The 17,064-nt window shown below is 73.6% G+C and overlaps 14 non-coding genes across 14 annotated transcripts; all 14 read left to right on the forward strand.

Annotated features, from left to right (window-relative positions):
* Positions 1-546: 546 nt before the first annotated feature.
* Positions 547-665, forward strand: LOC131494077 (5S ribosomal RNA). Its single transcript, XR_009253144.1, has one exon. It is a non-coding gene; the product is annotated as a 5S ribosomal RNA (ribosomal RNA).
* Positions 666-1,797: 1,132 nt separating this feature from the next.
* LOC131494078 (5S ribosomal RNA) lies at positions 1,798-1,916 on the forward strand. The gene has a single exon (XR_009253145.1). It is a non-coding gene; the product is annotated as a 5S ribosomal RNA (ribosomal RNA).
* A 1,132-nt stretch (positions 1,917-3,048) lies between these two features.
* LOC131494079 (5S ribosomal RNA) lies at positions 3,049-3,167 on the forward strand. Its single transcript, XR_009253146.1, has one exon. It is a non-coding gene; the product is annotated as a 5S ribosomal RNA (ribosomal RNA).
* A 1,130-nt stretch (positions 3,168-4,297) lies between these two features.
* Positions 4,298-4,416, forward strand: LOC131494160 (5S ribosomal RNA). Its single transcript, XR_009253225.1, has one exon. It is a non-coding gene; the product is annotated as a 5S ribosomal RNA (ribosomal RNA).
* Positions 4,417-5,546: 1,130 nt separating this feature from the next.
* On the forward strand, positions 5,547-5,665 carry LOC131494080 (5S ribosomal RNA). Its single transcript, XR_009253147.1, has one exon. It is a non-coding gene; the product is annotated as a 5S ribosomal RNA (ribosomal RNA).
* A 1,135-nt stretch (positions 5,666-6,800) lies between these two features.
* LOC131494081 (5S ribosomal RNA) lies at positions 6,801-6,919 on the forward strand. Its single transcript, XR_009253148.1, has one exon. It is a non-coding gene; the product is annotated as a 5S ribosomal RNA (ribosomal RNA).
* A 1,131-nt stretch (positions 6,920-8,050) lies between these two features.
* On the forward strand, positions 8,051-8,169 carry LOC131494082 (5S ribosomal RNA). Its single transcript, XR_009253149.1, has one exon. It is a non-coding gene; the product is annotated as a 5S ribosomal RNA (ribosomal RNA).
* A 1,131-nt stretch (positions 8,170-9,300) lies between these two features.
* On the forward strand, positions 9,301-9,419 carry LOC131494161 (5S ribosomal RNA). The gene has a single exon (XR_009253226.1). It is a non-coding gene; the product is annotated as a 5S ribosomal RNA (ribosomal RNA).
* Positions 9,420-10,550: 1,131 nt separating this feature from the next.
* LOC131494083 (5S ribosomal RNA) lies at positions 10,551-10,669 on the forward strand. Its single transcript, XR_009253150.1, has one exon. It is a non-coding gene; the product is annotated as a 5S ribosomal RNA (ribosomal RNA).
* Positions 10,670-11,799: 1,130 nt separating this feature from the next.
* Positions 11,800-11,918, forward strand: LOC131494084 (5S ribosomal RNA). The gene has a single exon (XR_009253151.1). It is a non-coding gene; the product is annotated as a 5S ribosomal RNA (ribosomal RNA).
* A 1,131-nt stretch (positions 11,919-13,049) lies between these two features.
* LOC131494085 (5S ribosomal RNA) lies at positions 13,050-13,168 on the forward strand. Its single transcript, XR_009253152.1, has one exon. It is a non-coding gene; the product is annotated as a 5S ribosomal RNA (ribosomal RNA).
* A 1,127-nt stretch (positions 13,169-14,295) lies between these two features.
* LOC131494086 (5S ribosomal RNA) lies at positions 14,296-14,414 on the forward strand. The gene has a single exon (XR_009253153.1). It is a non-coding gene; the product is annotated as a 5S ribosomal RNA (ribosomal RNA).
* Positions 14,415-15,544: 1,130 nt separating this feature from the next.
* Positions 15,545-15,663, forward strand: LOC131494088 (5S ribosomal RNA). The gene has a single exon (XR_009253155.1). It is a non-coding gene; the product is annotated as a 5S ribosomal RNA (ribosomal RNA).
* Positions 15,664-16,800: 1,137 nt separating this feature from the next.
* On the forward strand, positions 16,801-16,919 carry LOC131494089 (5S ribosomal RNA). The gene has a single exon (XR_009253156.1). It is a non-coding gene; the product is annotated as a 5S ribosomal RNA (ribosomal RNA).
* Positions 16,920-17,064: the final 145 nt, after the last annotated feature.

Below are 17,064 nucleotides of genomic sequence, written 5' to 3' on the forward strand. Positions count from 1 at the left end.
GGGTCCCTGGCATTTCGCGAGGCCCCGCTAGGGCAGCGGGCTCGGGCTGTTGATGTTCACTGGGGGCGCTGGCGCCTCCGGGGTGGGTATGCACCAGGTGGGGCAGACGGGAGGAGAAGGCCGGGTGGCTGGCTGCGCTCGCCCTGGGGCTGGGGAGGAGGCGCCGACACCCCGGCGGGGGCGGGCCCCGGAAGGCACGGCCGGCCGGATGCCCCACGCTCGCTTCCACCCTCTTGCCAGTGAGTAGCCCGACCTGGTGCGGTGACGTGCGGTCCGGTGCGGTGCCGGATGGAAGCGGAGGCGGGCGTGGGGCCAAGCCGGGAGCGGCCTGCAAGAGTCCCGGGATCGGAGAACGCCGGGGCTTGCGCCTCAGCGCCTTGCCAGGGTCCTCTTGCGCGGCCTCCGCCACCCGCCCGGGGCCCGCGGCGGAGGGCGGCGGCAGGCAGGCAGGCAGGCAGGCAGGCGCGTGCACGGGTGAAGCGCCGCACCCGCTGGGCTGGGGACGCGTGGAGCAGGCTCTTGAGGCGCCCAGCGCCAGCCGCCCGCGTCTACGGCCATACCACCCTGAACGCGCCCGATCTCGTCTGATCTCGGAAGCTAAGCAGGGTCGGGCCTGGTTAGTACTTGGATGGGAGACCGCCTGGGAATACCGGGTGCTGTAGGCTTTTTCGCTTTTGGCCTTTGGCCTTTGGCCTCCTTGACCTCTCCTTTGGCGCCCGCCGCCCCTCCCCCCTCCCTCCCTGGGTCCCTCTCTCCCCAGGGAGCGCGGCTGCTGGGGCCAAACACATCCCAGCCACGGATCCCTCTGCCCCTCCCGGGCCAGCAAAGCAGCCTGGCCTGGCCTGGCCCGGCCCCGCCCCGCCCCGCCCCGCCACGCACCCCAAGCCCGCACACAACCCCCCCCCCTCCCCCCCCACCCGGCACTTCACGAGGGGCACGCTCCCCGCTCCCCGCTCCCCGCACCCGGCCAGATCCCACTGCACCGGCTGGAAGCCACGTCCCAGCTTTGCACCTTTCCTGAGACACCACCCACACCGGCACCCGCACCCGCACGGACGGGTGGGGGGGTGTGCGGTGAGGGCGGGACCGGAGGCTGGCGCCCGGGGACTGGAGGGTGGGGGCTGGGTGGGTGGATGCGAGAACCAGGAGCGGGCGGGCGGGGCCGCGAGACCCCAGACTCCCACTCCGCCACACGCCTGGGCTCCCTGGGTCCTGGACCTCTCCCCTCCCTCGAGCCCTCATCCCCAGGCAGGGTCCCTGGCATTTCGCGAGGCCCCGCTAGGGCAGCGGGCTCGGGCTGTTGATGTTCACTGGGGGCGCTGGCGCCTCCGGGGTGGGTATGCACCAGGTGGGGCAGACGGGAGGAGAAGGCCGGGTGGCTGGCTGCGCTCGCCCTGGGGCTGGGGAGGAGGCGCCTACACCCCGGCGGGGGCGGGCCCCGGAAGGCACGGCCGGCCGGATGCCCCACGCTCGCTTCCACCCTCTTGCCAGTGAGTAGCCCGACCTGGTGCGGTGACGTGCGGTCCGGTGCGGTGCCGGATGGAAGCGGAGGCGGGCGTGGGGCCAAGCCGGGAGCGGCCTGCAAGAGTCCCGGGATCGGAGAACGCCGGGGCTTGCGCCTCAGCGCCTTGCCAGGGTCCTCTTGCGCGGCCTCCGCCACCCGCCCGGGGCCCGCGGCGGAGGGCGGCGGCAGGCAGGCAGGCAGGCAGGCAGGCGCGTGCACGGGTGAAGCGCCGCACCCGCTGGGCTGGGGACGCGTGGAGCAGGCTCTTGAGGCGCCCAGCGCCAGCCGCCCGCGTCTACGGCCATACCACCCTGAACGCGCCCGATCTCGTCTGATCTCGGAAGCTAAGCAGGGTCGGGCCTGGTTAGTACTTGGATGGGAGACCGCCTGGGAATACCGGGTGCTGTAGGCTTTTTCGCTTTTGGCCTTTGGCCTTTGGCCTCCTTGACCTCTCCTTTGGCGCCCGCCGCCCCTCCCCCCTCCCTCCCTGGGTCCCTCTCTCCCCAGGGAGCGCGGCTGCTGGGGCCAAACACATCCCAGCCACGGATCCCTCTGCCCCTCCCGGGCCAGCAAAGCAGCCTGGCCTGGCCTGGCCCGGCCCCGCCCCGCCCCGCCCCGCCACGCACCCCAAGCCCGCACACAACCCCCCCCCCTCCCCCCCCACCCGGCACTTCACGAGGGGCACGCTCCCCGCTCCCCGCTCCCCGCACCCGGCCAGATCCCACTGCACCGGCTGGAAGCCACGTCCCAGCTTTGCACCTTTCCTGAGACACCACCCATACCGGCACCCGCACCCGCACGGACGGGTGGGGGGGTGTGCGGTGAGGGCGGGACCGGAGGCTGGCGCCCGGGGACTGGAGGGTGGGGGCTGGGTGGGTGGATGCGAGAACCAGGAGCGGGCGGGCGGGGCCGCGAGACCCCAGACTCCCACTCCGCCACACGCCTGGGCTCCCTGGGTCCTGGACCTCTCCCCTCCCTCGAGCCCTCATCCCCAGGCAGGGTCCCTGGCATTTCGCGAGGCCCCGCTAGGGCAGCGGGCTCGGGCTGTTGATGTTCACTGGGGGCGCTGGCGCCTCCGGGGTGGGTATGCACCAGGTGGGGCAGACGGGAGGAGAAGGCCGGGTGGCTGGCTGCGCTCGCCCTGGGGCTGGGGAGGAGGCGCCGACACCCCGGCGGGGGCGGGCCCCGGAAGGCACGGCCGGCCGGATGCCCCACGCTCGCTTCCACCCTCTTGCCAGTGAGTAGCCCGACCTGGTGCGGTGACGTGCGGTCCGGTGCGGTGCCGGATGGAAGCGGAGGCGGGCGTGGGGCCAAGCCGGGAGCGGCCTGCAAGAGTCCCGGGATCGGAGAACGCCGGGGCTTGCGCCTCAGCGCCTTGCCAGGGTCCTCTTGCGCGGCCTCCGCCACCCGCCCGGGGCCCGCGGCGGAGGGCGGCGGCAGGCAGGCAGGCAGGCAGGCAGGCGCGTGCACGGGTGAAGCGCCGCACCCGCTGGGCTGGGGACGCGTGGAGCAGGCTCTTGAGGCGCCCAGCGCCAGCCGCCCGCGTCTACGGCCATACCACCCTGAACGCGCCCGATCTCGTCTGATCTCGGAAGCTAAGCAGGGTCGGGCCTGGTTAGTACTTGGATGGGAGACCGCCTGGGAATACCGGGTGCTGTAGGCTTTTTCGCTTTTGGCCTTTGGCCTTTGGCCTCCTTGACCTCTCCTTTGGCGCCCGCCGCCCCTCCCCCCTCCCTCCCTGGGTCCCTCTCTCCCCAGGGAGCGCGGCTGCTGGGGCCAAACACATCCCAGCCACGGATCCCTCTGCCCCTCCCGGGCCAGCAAAGCAGCCTGGCCTGGCCTGGCCCGGCCCCGCCCCGCCCCGCCCCGCCACGCACCCCAAGCCCGCACACAACCCCCCCCTCCCCCCCCACCCGGCACTTCACGAGGGGCACGCTCCCCGCTCCCCGCTCCCCGCACCCGGCCAGATCCCACTGCACCGGCTGGAAGCCACGTCCCAGCTTTGCACCTTTCCTGAGACACCACCCACACCGGCACCCGCACCCGCACGGACGGGTGGGGGGGTGTGCGGTGAGGGCGGGACCGGAGGCTGGCGCCCGGGGACTGGAGGGTGGGGGCTGGGTGGGTGGATGCGAGAACCAGGAGCGGGCGGGCGGGGCCGCGAGACCCCAGACTCCCACTCCGCCACACGCCTGGGCTCCCTGGGTCCTGGACCTCTCCCCTCCCTCGAGCCCTCATCCCCAGGCAGGGTCCCTGGCATTTCGCGAGGCCCCGCTAGGGCAGCGGGCTCGGGCTGTTGATGTTCACTGGGGGCGCTGGCGCCTCCGGGGTGGGTATGCACCAGGTGGGGCAGACGGGAGGAGAAGGCCGGGTGGCTGGCTGCGCTCGCCCTGGGGCTGGGGAGGAGGCGCCGACACCCCGGCGGGGGCGGGCCCCGGAAGGCACGGCCGGCCGGATGCCCCACGCTCGCTTCCACCCTCTTGCCAGTGAGTAGCCCGACCTGGTGCGGTGACGTGCGGTCCGGTGCGGTGCCGGATGGAAGCGGAGGCGGGCGTGGGGCCAAGCCGGGAGCGGCCTGCAAGAGTCCCGGGATCGGAGAACGCCGGGGCTTGCGCCTCAGCGCCTTGCCAGGGTCCTCTTGCGCGGCCTCCGCCACCCGCCCGGGGCCCGCGGCGGAGGGCAGCGGCAGGCAGGCAGGCAGGCAGGCAGGCGCGTGCACGGGTGAAGCGCCGCACCCGCTGGGCTGGGGACGCGTGGAGCAGGCTCTTGAGGCGCCCAGCGCCAGCCGCCCGCGTCTACGGCCATACCACCCTGAACGCGCCCGATCTCTTCTGATCTCGGAAGCTAAGCAGGGTCGGGCCTGGTTAGTACTTGGATGGGAGACCGCCTGGGAATACCGGGTGCTGTAGGCTTTTTCGCTTTTGGCCTTTGGCCTTTGGCCTCCTTGACCTCTCCTTTGGCGCCCGCCGCCCCTCCCCCCTCCCTCCCTGGGTCCCTCTCTCCCCAGGGAGCGCGGCTGCTGGGGCCAAACACATCCCAGCCACGGATCCCTCTGCCCCTCCCGGGCCAGCAAAGCAGCCTGGCCTGGCCTGGCCCGGCCCCGCCCCGCCCCGCCCCGCCACGCACCCCAAGCCCGCACACAACCCCCCCCTCCCCCCCCACCCGGCACTTCACGAGGGGCACGCTCCCCGCTCCCCGCTCCCCGCACCCGGCCAGATCCCACTGCACCGGCTGGAAGCCACGTCCCAGCTTTGCACCTTTCCTGAGACACCACCCACACCGGCACCCGCACCCGCACGGACAGGTGGGGGGGTGTGCGGTGAGGGCGGGACCGGAGGCTGGCGCCCGGGGACTGGAGGGTGGGGGCTGGGTGGGTGGATGCGAGAACCAGGAGCGGGCGGGCGGGGCCGCGAGACCCCAGACTCCCACTCCGCCACACGCCTGGGCTCCCTGGGTCCTGGACCTCTCCCCTCCCTCGAGCCCTCATCCCCAGGCAGGGTCCCTGGCATTTCGCGAGGCCCCGCTAGGGCAGCGGGCTCGGGCTGTTGATGTTCACTGGGGGCGCTGGCGCCTCCGGGGTGGGTATGCACCAGGTGGGGCAGACGGGAGGAGAAGGCCGGGTGGCTGGCTGCGCTCGCCCTGGGGCTGGGGAGGAGGCGCCGACACCCCGGCGGGGGCGGGCCCCGGAAGGCACGGCCGGCCGGATGCCCCACGCTCGCTTCCACCCTCTTGCCAGTGAGTAGCCCGACCTGGTGCGGTGACGTGCGGTCCGGTGCGGTGCCGGATGGAAGCGGAGGCGGGCGTGGGGCCAAGCCGGGAGCGGCCTGCAAGAGTCCCGGGATCGGAGAACGCCGGGGCTTGCGCCTCAGCGCCTTGCCAGGGTCCTCTTGCGCGGCCTCCGCCACCCGCCCGGGGCCCGCGGCGGAGGGCGGCGGCAGGCAGGCAGGCAGGCAGGCAGGCGCGTGCACGGGTGAAGCGCCGCACCCGCTGGGCTGGGGACGCGTGGAGCAGGCTCTTGAGGCGCCCAGCGCCAGCCGCCCGCGTCTACGGCCATACCACCCTGAACGCGCCCGATCTCGTCTGATCTCGGAAGCTAAGCAGGGTCGGGCCTGGTTAGTACTTGGATGGGAGACCGCCTGGGAATACCGGGTGCTGTAGGCTTTTTCGCTTTTGGCCTTTGGCCTTTGGCCTCCTTGACCTCTCCTTTGGCGCCCGCCGCCCCTCCCCCCTCCCTCCCTGGGTCCCTCTCTCCCCAGGGAGCGCGGCTGCTGGGGCCAAACACATCCCAGCCACGGATCCCTCTGCCCCTCCCGGGCCAGCAAAGCAGCCTGGCCTGGCCTGGCCCGGCCCCGCCCCGCCCCGCCCCGCCACGCACCCCAAGCCCGCACACAACCCCCCCCCCTCCCCCCCCACCCGGCACTTCACGAGGGGCACGCTCCCCGCTCCCCGCTCCCCGCACCCGGCCAGATCCCACTGCACCGGCTGGAAGCCACGTCCCAGCTTTGCACCTTTCCTGAGACACCACCCACACCGGCACCCGCACCCGCACGGACGGGTGGGGGGGTGTGCGGTGAGGGCGGGACCGGAGGCTGGCGCCCGGGGACTGGGGGTGGGGGCTGGGTGGGTGGATGCGAGAACCAGGAGCGGGCGGGCGGGGCCGCGAGACCCCAGACTCCCACTCCGCCACACGCCTGGGCTCCCTGGGTCCTGGACCTCTCCCCTCCCTCGAGCCCTCATCCCCAGGCAGGGTCCCTGGCATTTCGCGAGGCCCCGCTAGGGCAGCGGGCTCGGGCTGTTGATGTTCACTGGGGGCGCTGGCGCCTCCGGGGTGGGTATGCACCAGGTGGGGCAGACGGGAGGAGAAGGCCGGGTGGCTGGCTGCGCTCGCCCTGGGGCTGGGGAGGAGGCGCCGACACCCCGGCGGGGGCGGGCCCCGGAAGGCACGGCCGGCCGGATGCCCCACGCTCGCTTCCACCCTCTTGCCAGTGAGTAGCCCGACCTGGTGCGGTGACGTGCGGTCCGGTGCGGTGCCGGATGGAAGCGGAGGCGGGCGTGGGGCCAAGCCGGGAGCGGCCTGCAAGAGTCCCGGGATCGGAGAACGCCGGGGCTTGCGCCTCAGCGCCTTGCCAGGGTCCTCTTGCGCGGCCTCCGCCACCCGCCCGGGGCCCGCGGCGGAGGGCGGCGGCAGGCAGGCAGGCAGGCAGGCAGGCAGGCGCGTGCACGGGTGAAGCGCCGCACCCGCTGGGCTGGGGACGCGTGGAGCAGGCTCTTGAGGCGCCCAGCGCCAGCCGCCCGCGTCTACGGCCATACCACCCTGAACGCGCCCGATCTCGTCTGATCTCGGAAGCTAAGCAGGGTCGGGCCTGGTTAGTACTTGGATGGGAGACCGCCTGGGAATACCGGGTGCTGTAGGCTTTTTCGCTTTTGGCCTTTGGCCTTTGGCCTCCTTGACCTCTCCTTTGGCGCCCGCCGCCCCTCCCCCCTCCCTCCCTGGGTCCCTCTCTCCCCAGGGAGCGCGGCTGCTGGGGCCAAACACATCCCAGCCACGGATCCCTCTGCCCCTCCCGGGCCAGCAAAGCAGCCTGGCCTGGCCTGGCCCGGCCCCGCCCCGCCCCGCCCCGCCACGCACCCCAAGCCCGCACACAACCCCCCCCCTCCCCCCCCACCCGGCACTTCACGAGGGGCACGCTCCCCGCTCCCCGCTCCCCGCACCCGGCCAGATCCCACTGCACCGGCTGGAAGCCACGTCCCAGCTTTGCACCTTTCCTGAGACACCACCCACACCGGCACCCGCACCCGCACGGACGGGTGGGGGGGTGTGCGGTGAGGGCGGGACCGGAGGCTGGCGCCCGGGGACTGGAGGGTGGGGGCTGGGTGGGTGGATGCGAGAACCAGGAGCGGGCGGGCGGGGCCGCGAGACCCCAGACTCCCACTCCGCCACACGCCTGGGCTCCCTGGGTCCTGGACCTCTCCCCTCCCTCGAGCCCTCATCCCCAGGCAGGGTCCCTGGCATTTCGCGAGGCCCCGCTAGGGCAGCGGGCTCGGGCTGTTGATGTTCACTGGGGGCGCTGGCGCCTCCGGGGTGGGTATGCACCAGGTGGGGCAGACGGGAGGAGAAGGCCGGGTGGCTGGCTGCGCTCGCCCTGGGGCTGGGGAGGAGGCGCCGACACCCCGGCGGGGGCGGGCCCCGGAAGGCACGGCCGGCCGGATGCCCCACGCTCGCTTCCACCCTCTTGCCAGTGAGTAGCCCGACCTGGTGCGGTGACGTGCGGTCCGGTGCGGTGCCGGATGGAAGCGGAGGCGGGCGTGGGGCCAAGCCGGGAGCGGCCTGCAAGAGTCCCGGGATCGGAGAACGCCGGGGCTTGCGCCTCAGCGCCTTGCCAGGGTCCTCTTGCGCGGCCTCCGCCACCCGCCCGGGGCCCGCGGCGGAGGGCGGCGGCAGGCAGGCAGGCAGGCAGGCAGGCGCGTGCACGGGTGAAGCGCCGCACCCGCTGGGCTGGGGACGCGTGGAGCAGGCTCTTGAGGCGCCCAGCGCCAGCCGCCCGCGTCTACGGCCATACCACCCTGAACGCGCCCGATCTCGTCTGATCTCGGAAGCTAAGCAGGGTCGGGCCTGGTTAGTACTTGGATGGGAGACCGCCTGGGAATACCGGGTGCTGTAGGCTTTTTCGCTTTTGGCCTTTGGCCTTTGGCCTCCTTGACCTCTCCTTTGGCGCCCGCCGCCCCTCCCCCCTCCCTCCCTGGGTCCCTCTCTCCCCAGGGAGCGCGGCTGCTGGGGCCAAACACATCCCAGCCACGGATCCCTCTGCCCCTCCCGGGCCAGCAAAGCAGCCTGGCCTGGCCTGGCCCGGCCCCGCCCCGCCCCGCCCCGCCACGCACCCCAAGCCCGCACACAACCCCCCCCCTCCCCCCCCACCCGGCACTTCACGAGGGGCACGCTCCCCGCTCCCCGCTCCCCGCACCCGGCCAGATCCCACTGCACCGGCTGGAAGCCACGTCCCAGCTTTGCACCTTTCCTGAGACACCACCCACACCGGCACCCGCACCCGCACGGACGGGTGGGGGGGTGTGCGGTGAGGGCGGGACCGGAGGCTGGCGCCCGGGGACTGGAGGGTGGGGGCTGGGTGGGTGGATGCGAGAACCAGGAGCGGGCGGGCGGGGCCGCGAGACCCCAGACTCCCACTCCGCCACACGCCTGGGCTCCCTGGGTCCTGGACCTCTCCCCTCCCTCGAGCCCTCATCCCCAGGCAGGGTCCCTGGCATTTCGCGAGGCCCCGCTAGGGCAGCGGGCTCGGGCTGTTGATGTTCACTGGGGGCGCTGGCGCCTCCGGGGTGGGTATGCACCAGGTGGGGCAGACGGGAGGAGAAGGCCGGGTGGCTGGCTGCGCTCGCCCTGGGGCTGGGGAGGAGGCGCCGACACCCCGGCGGGGGCGGGCCCCGGAAGGCACGGCCGGCCGGATGCCCCACGCTCGCTTCCACCCTCTTGCCAGTGAGTAGCCCGACCTGGTGCGGTGACGTGCGGTCCGGTGCGGTGCCGGATGGAAGCGGAGGCGGGCGTGGGGCCAAGCCGGGAGCGGCCTGCAAGAGTCCCGGGATCGGAGAACGCCGGGGCTTGCGCCTCAGCGCCTTGCCAGGGTCCTCTTGCGCGGCCTCCGCCACCCGCCCGGGGCCCGCGGCGGAGGGCGGCGGCAGGCAGGCAGGCAGGCAGGCAGGCGCGTGCACGGGTGAAGCGCCGCACCCGCTGGGCTGGGGACGCGTGGAGCAGGCTCTTGAGGCGCCCAGCGCCAGCCGCCCGCGTCTACGGCCATACCACCCTGAACGCGCCCGATCTCGTCTGATCTCGGAAGCTAAGCAGGGTCGGGCCTGGTTAGTACTTGGATGGGAGACCGCCGGGGAATACCGGGTGCTGTAGGCTTTTTCGCTTTTGGCCTTTGGCCTTTGGCCTCCTTGACCTCTCCTTTGGCGCCCGCCGCCCCTCCCCCCTCCCTCCCTGGGTCCCTCTCTCCCCAGGGAGCGCGGCTGCTGGGGCCAAACACATCCCAGCCACGGATCCCTCTGCCCCTCCCGGGCCAGCAAAGCAGCCTGGCCTGGCCTGGCCCGGCCCCGCCCCGCCCCGCCCCGCCACGCACCCCAAGCCCGCACACAACCCCCCCCCTCCCCCCCCACCCGGCACTTCACGAGGGGCACGCTCCCCGCTCCCCGCTCCCCGCACCCGGCCAGATCCCACTGCACCGGCTGGAAGCCACGTCCCAGCTTTGCACCTTTCCTGAGACACCACCCACACCGGCACCCGCACCCGCACGGACGGGTGGGGGGGTGTGCGGTGAGGGCGGGACCGGAGGCTGGCGCCCGGGGACTGGAGGGTGGGGGCTGGGTGGGTGGATGCGAGAACCAGGAGCGGGCGGGCGGGGCCGCGAGACCCCAGACTCCCACTCCGCCACACGCCTGGGCTCCCTGGGTCCTGGACCTCTCCCCTCCCTCGAGCCCTCATCCCCAGGCAGGGTCCCTGGCATTTCGCGAGGCCCCGCTAGGGCAGCGGGCTCGGGCTGTTGATGTTCACTGGGGGCGCTGGCGCCTCCGGGGTGGGTATGCACCAGGTGGGGCAGACGGGAGGAGAAGGCCGGGTGGCTGGCTGCGCTCGCCCTGGGGCTGGGGAGGAGGCGCCGACACCCCGGCGGGGGCGGGCCCCGGAAGGCACGGCCGGCCGGATGCCCCACGCTCGCTTCCACCCTCTTGCCAGTGAGTAGCCCGACCTGGTGCGGTGACGTGCGGTCCGGTGCGGTGCCGGATGGAAGCGGAGGCGGGCGTGGGGCCAAGCCGGGAGCGGCCTGCAAGAGTCCCGGGATCGGAGAACGCCGGGGCTTGCGCCTCAGCGCCTTGCCAGGGTCCTCTTGCGCGGCCTCCGCCACCCGCCCGGGGCCCGCGGCGGAGGGCGGCGGCAGGCAGGCAGGCAGGCAGGCAGGCGCGTGCACGGGTGAAGCGCCGCACCCGCTGGGCTGGGGACGCGTGGAGCAGGCTCTTGAGGCGCCCAGCGCCAGCCGCCCGCGTCTACGGCCATACCACCCTGAACGCGCCCGATCTCGTCTGATCTCGGAAGCTAAGCAGGGTCGGGCCTGGTTAGTACTTGGATGGGAGACCGCCTGGGAATACCGGGTGCTGTAGGCTTTTTCGCTTTTGGCCTTTGGCCTTTGGCCTCCTTGACCTCTCCTTTGGCGCCCGCCGCCCCTCCCCCCTCCCTCCCTGGGTCCCTCTCTCCCCAGGGAGCGCGGCTGCTGGGGCCAAACACATCCCAGCCACGGATCCCTCTGCCCCTCCCGGGCCAGCAAAGCAGCCTGGCCTGGCCTGGCCCGGCCCCGCCCCGCCCCGCCCCGCCACGCACCCCAAGCCCGCACACAACCCCCCCCCTCCCCCCCCACCCGGCACTTCACGAGGGGCACGCTCCCCGCTCCCCGCTCCCCGCACCCGGCCAGATCCCACTGCACCGGCTGGAAGCCACGTCCCAGCTTTGCACCTTTCCTGAGACACCACCCACACCGGCACCCGCACCCGCACGGAGGGGTGGGGGGGTGTGCGGTGAGGGCGGGACCGGAGGCTGGCGCCCGGAGACTGGAGGGTGGGGGCTGGGTGGGTGGATGCGAGAACCAGGAGCGGGCGGGCGGGGCCGCGAGACCCCAGACTCCCACTCCGCCACACGCCTGGGCTCCCTGGGTCCTGGACCTCTCCCCTCCCTCGAGCCCTCATCCCCAGGCAGGGTCCCTGGCATTTCGCGAGGCCCCGCTAGGGCAGCGGGCTCGGGCTGTTGATGTTCACTGGGGGCGCTGGCGCCTCCGGGGTGGGTATGCACCAGGTGGGGCAGACGGGAGGAGAAGGCCGGGTGGCTGGCTGCGCTCGCCCTGGGGCTGGGGAGGAGGCGCCGACACCCCGGCGGGGCGGGCCCCGGAAGGCACGGCCGGCCGGATGCCCCACGCTCGCTTCCACCCTCTTGCCAGTGAGTAGCCCGACCTGGTGCGGTGACGTGCGGTCCGGTGCGGTGCCGGATGGAAGCGGAGGCGGGCGTGGGGCCAAGCCGGGAGCGGCCTGCAAGAGTCCCGGGATCGGAGAACGCCGGGGCTTGCGCCTCAGCGCCTTGCCAGGGTCCTCTTGCGCGGCCTCCGCCACCCGCCCGGGGCCCGCGGCGGAGGGCGGCGGCAGGCAGGCAGGCAGGCAGGCAGGCGCGTGCACGGGTGAAGCGCCGCACCCGCTGGGCTGGGGACGCGTGGAGCAGGCTCTTGAGGCGCCCAGCGCCAGCCGCCCGCGTCTACGGCCATACCACCCTGAACGCGCCCGATCTCGTCTGATCTCGGAAGCTAAGCAGGGTCGGGCCTGGTTAGTACTTGGATGGGAGACCGCCTGGGAATACCGGGTGCTGTAGGCTTTTTCGCTTTTGGCCTTTGGCCTTTGGCCTCCTTGACCTCTCCTTTGGCGCCCGCCGCCCCTCCCCCCCTCCCTCCCTGGGTCCCTCTCTCCCCAGGGAGCGCGGCTGCTGGGGCCAAACACATCCCAGCCACGGATCCCTCTGCCCCTCCCGGGCCAGCAAAGCAGCCTGGCCTGGCCTGGCCCGGCCCCGCCCCGCCCCACCCCGCCACGCACCCCAAGCCCGCACACAACCCCCCCCCTCCCCCCCCACCCGGCACTTCACGAGGGGCACGCTCCCCGCTCCCCGCTCCCCGCACCCGGCCAGATCCCACTGCACCGGCTGGAAGCCACGTCCCAGCTTTGCACCTTTCCTGAGACACCACCCACACCGGCACCCGCACCCGCACGGAGGGGTGGGGGGGTGTGCGGTGAGGGCGGGACCGGAGGCTGGCGCCCGGGGACTGGAGGGTGGGGGCTGGGTGGGTGGATGCGAGAACCAGGAGCGGGCGGGCGGGGCCGCGAGACCCCAGACTCCCACTCCGCCACACGCCTGGGCTCCCTGGGTCCTGGACCTCTCCCCTCCCTCGAGCCCTCATCCCCAGGCAGGGTCCCTGGCATTTCGCGAGGCCCCGCTAGGGCAGCGGGCTCGGGCTGTTGATGTTCACTGGGGGCGCTGGCGCCTCCGGGGTGGGTATGCACCAGGTGGGGCAGACGGGAGGAGAAGGCCGGGTGGCTGGCTGCGCTCGCCCTGGGGCTGGGGAGGAGGCGCCGACACCCCGGCGGGGCGGGCCCCGGAAGGCACGGCCGGCCGGATGCCCCACGCTCGCTTCCACCCTCTTGCCAGTGAGTAGCCCGACCTGGTGCGGTGACGTGCGGTCCGGTGCGGTGCCGGATGGAAGCGGAGGCGGGCGTGGGGCCAAGCCGGGAGCGGCCTGCAAGAGTCCCGGGATCGGAGAACGCCGGGGCTTGCGCCTCAGCGCCTTGCCAGGGTCCTCTTGCGCGGCCTCCGCCACCCGCCCGGGGCCCGCGGCGGAGGGCGGCGGCAGGCAGGCAGGCAGGCAGGCAGGCGCGTGCACGGGTGAAGCGCCGCACCCGCTGGGCTGGGGACGCGTGGAGCAGGCTCTTGAGGCGCCCAGCGCCAGCCGCCCGCGTCTACGGCCATACCACCCTGAACGCGCCCGATCTCGTCTGATCTCGGAAGCTAAGCAGGGTCGGGCCTGGTTAGTACTTGGATGGGAGACCGCCTGGGAATACCGGGTGCTGTAGGCTTTTTCGCTTTTGGCCTTTGGCCTTTGGCCTCCTTGACCTCTCCTTTGGCGCCCGCCGCCCCTCCCCCCCTCCCTCCCTGGGTCCCTCTCTCCCCAGGGAGCGCGGCTGCTGGGGCCAAACACATCCCAGCCACGGATCCCTCTGCCCCTCCCGGGCCAGCAAAGCAGCCTGGCCTGGCCTGGCCCGGCCCCGCCCCGCCCCGCCCCGCCACGCACCCCAAGCCCGCACACAACCCCCCCCCTCCCCCCCCACCCGGCACTTCACGAGGGGCACGCTCCCCGCTCCCCGCTCCCCGCACCCGGCCAGATCCCACTGCACCGGCTGGAAGCCACGTCCCAGCTTTGCACCTTTCCTGAGACACCACCCACACCGGCACCGGCACCCGCACGGACGGGTGGGGGGGTGTGCGGTGAGGGCGGGACCGGAGGCTGGCGCCCGGGGACTGGAGGGTGGGGGCTGGGTGGGTGGATGCGAGAACCAGGAGCGGGCGGGCGGGGCCGCGAGACCCCAGACTCCCACTCCGCCACACGCCTGGGCTCCCTGGGTCCTGGACCTCTCCCCTCCCTCGAGCCCTCATCCCCAGGCAGGGTCCCTGGCATTTCGCGAGGCCCCGCTAGGGCAGCGGGCTCGGGCTGTTGATGTTCACTGGGGGCGCTGGCGCCTCCGGGGTGGGTATGCACCAGGTGGGGCAGACGGGAGGAGAAGGCCGGGTGGCTGGCTGCGCTCGCCCTGGGGCTGGGGAGGAGGCGCCGACACCCCGGCGGGGCGGGCCCCGGAAGGCACGGCCGGCCGGATGCCCCACGCTCGCTTCCACCCTCTTGCCAGTGAGTAGCCCGACCTGGTGCGGTGACGTGCGGTCCGGTGCGGTGCCGGATGGAAGCGGAGGCGGGCGTGGGGCCAAGCCGGGAGCGGCCTGCAAGAGTCCCGGGATCGGAGAACGCCGGGGCTTGCGCCTCAGCGCCTTGCCAGGGTCCTCTTGCGCGGCCTCCGCCACCCGCCCGGGGCCCGCGGCGGAGGGCGGCGGCAGGCAGGCAGGCAGGCAGGCGCGTGCACGGGTGAAGCGCCGCACCCGCTGGGCTGGGGACGCGTGGAGCAGGCTCTTGAGGCGCCCAGCGCCAGCCGCCCGCGTCTACGGCCATACCACCCTGAACGCGCCCGATCTCGTCTGATCTCGGAAGCTAAGCAGGGTCGGGCCTGGTTAGTACTTGGATGGGAGACCGCCTGGGAATACCGGGTGCTGTAGGCTTTTTCGCTTTTGGCCTTTGGCCTTTGGCCTCCTTGACCTCTCCTTTGGCGCCCGCCGCCCCTCCCCCCTCCCTCCCTGGGTCCCTCTCTCCCCAGGGAGCGCGGCTGCTGGGGCCAAACACATCCCAGCCACGGATCCCTCTGCCCCTCCCGGGCCAGCAAAGCAGCCTGGCCTGGCCTGGCCCGGCCCCGCCCCGCCCCGCCCCGCCACGCACCCCAAGCCCGCACACAACCCCCCCCCTCCCCCCCCACCCGGCACTTCACGAGGGGCACGCTCCCCGCTCCCCGCTCCCCGCACCCGGCCAGATCCCACTGCACCGGCTGGAAGCCACGTCCCAGCTTTGCACCTTTCCTGAGACACCACCCACACCGGCACCCGCACCCGCACGGAGGGGTGGGGGGGTGTGCGGTGAGGGCGGGACCGGAGGCTGGCGCCCGGGGACTGGAGGGTGGGGGCTGGGTGGGTGGATGCGAGAACCAGGAGCGGGCGGGCGGGGCCGCGAGACCCCAGACTCCCACTCCGCCACACGCCTGGGCTCCCTGGGTCCTGGACCTCTCCCCTCCCTCGAGCCCTCATCCCCAGGCAGGGTCCCTGGCATTTCGCGAGGCCCCGCTAGGGCAGCGGGCTCGGGCTGTTGATGTTCACTGGGGGCGCTGGCGCCTCCGGGGTGGGTATGCACCAGGTGGGGCAGACGGGAGGAGAAGGCCGGGTGGCTGGCTGCGCTCGCCCTGGGGCTGGGGAGGAGGCGCCGACACCCCGGCGGGGCGGGCCCCGGAAGGCACGGCCGGCCGGATGCCCCACGCTCGCTTCCACCCTCTTGCCAGTGAGTAGCCCGACCTGGTGCGGTGACGTGCGGTCCGGTGCGGTGCCGGATGGAAGCGGAGGCGGGCGTGGGGCCAAGCCGGGAGCGGCCTGCAAGAGTCCCGGGATCGGAGAACGCCGGGGCTTGCGCCTCAGCGCCTTGCCAGGGTCCTCTTGCGCGGCCTCCGCCACCCGCCCGGGGCCCGCGGCGGAGGGCGGCGGCAGGCAGGCAGGCAGGCAGGCAGGCGCGTGCACGGGTGAAGCGCCGCACCCGCTGGGCTGGGGACGCGTGGAGCAGGCTCTTGAGGCGCCCAGCGCCAGCCGCCCGCGTCTACGGCCATACCACCCTGAACGCGCCCGATCTCGTCTGATCTCGGAAGCTAAGCAGGGTCGGGCCTGGTTAGTACTTGGATGGGAGACCGCCTGGGAATACCGGGTGCTGTAGGCTTTTTCGCTTTTGGCCTTTGGCCTTTGGCCTCCTTGACCTCTCCTTTGGCGCCCGCCGCCCCTCCCCCCCTCCCTCCCTGGGTCCCTCTCTCCCCAGGGAGCGCGGCTGCTGGGGCCAAACACATCCCAGCCACGGATCCCTCTGCCCCTCCCGGGCCAGCAAAGCAGCCTGGCCTGGCCTGGCCCGGCCCCGGCCCCGCCCCGCCCCGCCCCGCCACGCACCCCAAGCCCGCACACAACCCCCCCCCTCCCCCCCCACCCGGCACTTCACGAGGGGCACGCTCCCCGCTCCCCGCTCCCCGCACCCGGCCAGATCCCACTGCACCGGCTGGAAGCCACGTCCCAGCTTTGCACCTTTCCTGAGACACCACCCACACCGGCACCCGCACCCGCACGGAGGGGTGGGGGGGTGTGCGGTGAGGGCGGGACCGGAGGCTGGCGCCCGGGGACTGGAGGGTGGGGGCTGGGTGGGTGGATGCGAGAACCAGGAGCGGGCGGGCGGGGCCGCGAGACCCCAGACTCCCACTCCGCCACACGTCTGGGCTCCCTGGGTCCTGGACCTCTCCCCTCCCTCGAGCCCTCATCCCCAGGCAGGGTCCCTGGCATTTCGCGAGGCCCCGCTAGGGCAGCGGGCTCGGGCTGTTGATGTTCACTGGGGGCGCTGGCGCCTCCGGGGTGGGTATGCACCAGGTGGGGCAGACGGGAGGAGAAGGCCGGGTGGCTGGCTGCGCTCGCCCTGGGGCTGGGGAGGAGGCGCCGACACCCCGGCGGGGCGGGCCCCGGAAGGCACGGCCGGCCGGATGCCCCACGCTCGCTTCCACCCTCTTGCCAGTGAGTAGCCCGACCTGGTGCGGTGACGTGCGGTCCGGTGCGGTGCCGGATGGAAGCGGAGGCGGGCGTGGGGCCAAGCCGGGAGCGGCCTGCAAGAGTCCCGGGATCGGAGAACGCCGGGGCTTGCGCCTCAGCGCCTTGCCAGGGTCCTCTTGCGCGGCCTCCGCCACCCGCCCGGGGCCCGCGGCGGAGGGCGGCGGCAGGCAGGCAGGCAGGCAGGCAGGCGCGTGCACGGGTGAAGCGCCGCACCCGCTGGGCTGGGGACGCGTGGAGCAGGCTCTTGAGGCGCCCAGCGCCAGCCGCCCGCGTCTACGGCCATACCACCCTGAACGCGCCCGATCTCGTCTGATCTCGGAAGCTAAGCAGGGTCGGGCCTGGTTAGTACTTGGATGGGAGACCGCCTGGGAATACCGGGTGCTGTAGGCTTTTTCGCTTTTGGCCTTTGGCCTTTGGCCTCCTTGACCTCTCCTTTGGCGCCCGCCGCCCCTCCCCCCCTCCCTCCCTGGGTCCCTCTCTCCCCAGGGAGCGCGGCTGCTGGGGCCAAACACATCCCAGCCACGGATCCCTCTGC

The sequence above is a fragment of the Neofelis nebulosa genome, chromosome 13 (assembly GCF_028018385.1).
Source record: "Neofelis nebulosa isolate mNeoNeb1 chromosome 13, mNeoNeb1.pri, whole genome shotgun sequence".
Taxonomy (NCBI): Eukaryota; Metazoa; Chordata; class Mammalia; order Carnivora; family Felidae; genus Neofelis; species Neofelis nebulosa.